Raw genomic sequence first — 5,004 nt, 5'->3', positions numbered from 1 at the left:
ATTTGTATCTGATGAAGATGTGCTCAAAGACACATCTAACTAAGGTACAAAAATTGTCCCTCCCCATTTAGAGTGTACAGTCATAATGCACATCCTTCCACGCGGGAACATTTGTTTCTCAAAGGGCTAAATGCTTTATTTTTCATTTGGAGATCTGCCGTTTTTTAAACCCAAAGATATGTCGAAAGTAGATGATGTGTGTTTTGGAAAACAGGTTCGCTTATTTTATTCGTTCCCGCCAAAAGTCGTCGTAGTTGCTGCGGGATTTTTAAATACGGCGGAGCCGTGTCGTCCTGGCCTAGTCGTTTATGACCCCCGCGGCTTTGGCGGCGTCCTGAGTGGCGTCGGGCCGCAACCGCCGCCGGCACAGGACACTACCCGCTGTAAACTGCACAACAACCGCGACGCACAGTGACAATGTAAGGGGCCTAAGCCGCCGCGGGGCGCGATGCGCGCGTCATGTGTGGAACGGGTGACAGTACCGATTGGTCGCCATCCGGCCATCGGGCGAAAGCTCGTGGCGGCTGTAAGTGCACACTACTGTCTATGGCGTGCGCATCTTTGTGTGGTGAAGGGTTTGGTAAAGAACGCTCTGGCTCTGACGCTCCGCGTATAGCAGGCATCATCTCTTCCTCTCTCGCGCCCATCCAAAACGTTAAGAAAAGGAAAGAAAAAAACGGTGCAGGGGGAAAAAAAGGTGTCGAGGAGTGCGAAGGTTTTTGAACATCATGCGGCCATGCAGTCGGGCGGCCATTAAAATGGACATAATTCACACGGCCAGCCGCGCCAGTATTATGCAGTGTTGGGACTGCGCGCCGCACGCAGCCACTCCACCTTACCCTGCCACATTTTCCGATTTACACCAAAATGCCCCAAAAAAATTATTCAGAAAGGCATGTGAGATATTTAATAATGGAAGTGGTCGAATTGGTTCGCACGATAACTGGCCGTTGGTGCTGCTGCTGCTGCTTTCGTCGCTGCAGATGCTATTATTGTTGTGCTCGCGGCGCGCCCCTGACCCCTCCGCGCCCCGCCACGCCACGCCCCGTGCAATATGCGCGCGTAAATACATTCCTCGCTTTACGCCGCAATAAAACTGCAGTGTCCGTCGGGGTCCGTCCCCGTCGTCATAGGGATCGCCGCGTCGTCGTCGGTTCGAATCCACCCCCTCTGCTCTGCTGCTTGCGCTCAATTGTGAAACAACAAAATTAATAAAATGAAATCGTATCTTTCTTGACTTTCTTGCTTTTGAAAAGCAGCACCGTGCAGTGTGCATGCGCTTATTCCATAATTGGCGCACGATACTGTGATTGCCAGACAGACGGCGTGGTTCTGTCATCGGGATGCGACGCCGGGCCGAAAGGGTCAAAGGAACCATCTCACTCTCTCTCTCTCCCTCTCTCTCGCAACACACACACACACACACTCACACACCGTGTGTTATTCAGCTCGAACCGATGCGAGAATGCTGCCGACGACGTTTGGAGAAAGAGAAGAATTTCTGTGCAATTTTCGAAGCGTGGGCCTTGCCCGCTCTTTCCTGTTTCTTCTCACAACCAGACAGGCTGTATTCTGTGGATGCTAACGTCTAGACGCCATCATAAAACTCTTGTGCCTACTGTGTACGTGTGTGTGTGTGTGTTGTGGGTTTCCGTGCGTGAAAAATCGAGAAGGTGGTAGAAAATAGACTGGGGGGGGGGGATTTACATCCAACCCTGTGATGCAAGATGCAAGACTCATAGAAATTTAAAAATGATTCGCTGAATTGAGGCATGCATAAAAAGCTCCAGCTTTCGATTTAAACGTCGGGCATATTGCTCACATCAGCCAGAGCGTCACCGCGTCATGCGTTAGCCGTGACGCGTGGGCAGTGACCCTGTCTGGTGTATTACACAGATGCCGAGATAGCCCGGGCGCTCAGTGCGGAGCACACAGGGGCGCAGGAGATGAACAGAATGGCGTCCAGGATAACGGTAATAGCGCGACGCCCCAGCCGACGCCTCGCCGACCGACGCCCCCCGCGGATGACGCCTCTTACCCCGCCGCCCCTCCAGTGTCCCGTCGCACCTCCTAAGAGCTCGCAGCAGCAGTAGGAGGGCGATGCCACGGCAAATGTGGCTGTAATGGCAGAGAACACCGCTCACCTCTCCCTCCAGTCTTCATTTTACTCGAAACACCCGTGTTCACATTAAAGTCATCCTACCCGATCTGAATTAGAATTTGGCGGTTTTACTCCACTTTTTGCTGTTTTGTTATTCGCAGGCATATGGCAAAGGGGCTGTCTGTCCCGCACTCTTTGGTTCGCTCGCTTCAGTTTCTGCGGGGAGCTGCTTCTGGAGAGCAGCGGCGGGAGATTGAAGCAAATTTATGGGAGGAATATGAACATCAACATGTGCTGCCCTTAAATTGGTCGAACGAACGCGCTGCTGCTGCTCGGGCTTTCCGTCGGCGTTCCGCACCACGCCAGTCGGCGACCAGTCACCGATGTCACCGATGTCAGCATGTCGCCGGTGTACTACTCCCCGGGACAACAGGTTGCGGAATTTGTTTGAATTTTGAAAAGCCGTCGTCCCGGATTTACATGGTCTTTGTGCATACCGCTTGTGCGCTTGTCTCTCAAACCTTTCAATCCCTCCGACACGGCATTACCATGTGCTACCGGGTATGGCCGTGGTGCATAATGCCGAGGGGCCTAACTGGCTCTGCTCTGCTCCTGCCAGGAGGGCTCGCAGGGAACCACAGGAGACCGCAGGGGCCGCCCTTGAATCTATCTGGCTTTTGTGTTTTGATTTTCCTCGCCAGCGAATCTTATTTCTATCCGACCCGCGTATCCCTCTACTTTTGCGCGTCCTTCTGCGAGGCCTGTGAAAAATGAACACACCGTGGTGTAAATAACGGGTCCAAAAATGGCAAGAAGAAGTGGAAAAACTAATGTGCCTCATGTCCTTTGTTTGTTTTTTTTTTTTTTTTTTTTTTTGTGTGTGTTCTCATTCTCATTATTTCTAGGACAACCACCGTATCGAAATTTTCGTATGTCGTTAGAGGTTTCCCTTCCAACGAGTCTACATATGCGACTTGGTTCCAATCTCCAACCCCAACGCAACAACTAAAAGTGGTCTCTGAAAATAGGTTATTTTGAAACTGTGCTTTTAATATGTGGCTTTGAACTTTGGTCGCCTCTGCTCTTTAGCTTGGCCGAAAAGCAGAGTTTCTCGTTAAAATGGCTATACAGTGTAAAAACAGTTGTTGTCACCTAACAACAAATTCGTTGTTAAGTTTTTAACTGACTCATGTTGTTGTACAACAGCTTCGGTTGTCAAATAACAGGAAAAGTTGTCCAGTAACAGTAAAAATAAAAGTCAGCAAAAACAAAATGGTGCCGAATAGTCCAATATCAACAATGCATTGACAACAAACGGAGTTGTTTTTCAACAACTTCTGTTGTTCTCGAACAACTGAGCTGTTGGTCAACAACTGAGCTGTTTTTTAACAACTAATTTTTACAGTGTAACCAGAGATTAGCCTTCTCAAAAGTTTTTTTTTTCTTTTTTAATATGTCGATTTGACTTGTATGATCTGCAAAGTACATGATTTTTGTACATCATGTGCAGTTCGCAAACAATAAAATTGAGTATTCTCTAGTTATAAATCAGAGGGGGCCAAAGTTCAAAGCCACGTGTTAAAGAACGCAGTTTCAACGCTAAAAGTTCCTGCAATTTTGCTTCGATTGAAGAAGTACGAGTGCGAATGTCTGACAGTGTAGCAGAGCAGTAGCGTTAAGTGTGATTCCCGCCGCATTAATTTCATAGACGCAGCAGCGGCCGCACCAAACAAGCTTGTTTTCGCCTTATTATCAAATCACGTGAGGAGTGAAGCGCGCACACTCGGTGACTGGGAAGGCAATTTTTCTGCGGGGCGCTCCGCGCTGCTCCAACATGTCGGCGCGCTGCCCCCGCCGCCGCCGCCAGCGCGCTGGCCTGTTATCTCCTCATTATTTTAGAAAAAGGAACGAGCCGTTGCACTGTCGGAAATACTTTTCTCGGCTGCAAATTAAACAGTAGCGCCGCTGCGGCACGGCGGCCTCAGTCGATGGTGATGGCGACCAGACCTGTGGCGGGTTATTATTTCCACCATTTCTAGATGTTTGCGTTATTTTCTGTCGAATGTTCAAGTGTACTCGAGATTTATTTGTCAATTCCTAATTAAAAGGAAATATTTTTCAAAGGGAATTACGTTTGCCGAGTGCGCACCTGCACGCAGCTTGTGTTTGGGACGGGCCCGCCGCGTCGCTGTTCGATGGGCGGTCGGATACCCGAGGGTGTCTCAATTATCATTCGAAGGTGAATTTGTACCCGCCGCCGGGGATTTGATCATCTCGCGGGTATCGATCGTATTTGTTTCTTGAGACACCTGCTGGGGCGATAAGGAGCCCTGACTAACGAGGGACGACGACAGGGAAAAATCTGGTCTAACGCTGCTCTCTGCTCGGTCAGTGTTCAGGTGAGTACACCTGCTGTCATCTATGAAGGTCTCTAATAATTGCGTATCATCGCATAGTTCTTTCAAATTTTAGTAAACGTAGTATTTTAGAGTCAATGGGAACCTTTCGAGTATAGGCAATAAATGGAGTACCCTATTAGACCACTGCATTTGTTTGATGCAGTGTACCAAGGCGACGGAGGTGCTGCAAGCCGGCCCGATAACGCCATCAGAGGCGATCAGGCGAAGTATTCGCGGCATTTTGTCGCGTCGTCGTGCGAAATTGTGCTGCGTGTGACTTAAAACGAAGAAGGCGTCGGTCGCGCTTTGCAATGTTGCAGATTCCTTCGTCGTACGTATACACGTACCGACTTAATCGCGACTCGCGTGTTTTTACGTCCTTTTAATTTGCGGAAATGCAAGTTACACGCTATGCGTTGGGGTTGAGGGGTTGAGGTCTTCTCACTCGCTCCCACTCGTACACTCTTTCACTGGTAAAACAAGTGTGCAATATTTGCACACCAA

This window comes from Frankliniella occidentalis, unplaced genomic scaffold (assembly GCF_000697945.3).
Source record: "Frankliniella occidentalis isolate FOCC.00 unplaced genomic scaffold, Focc_3.1 Scaffold103, whole genome shotgun sequence".
In the NCBI taxonomy this organism is placed as follows: Eukaryota; Metazoa; Arthropoda; class Insecta; order Thysanoptera; family Thripidae; genus Frankliniella; species Frankliniella occidentalis.
Note: the sequence above shows the minus strand (reverse complement) of the source record.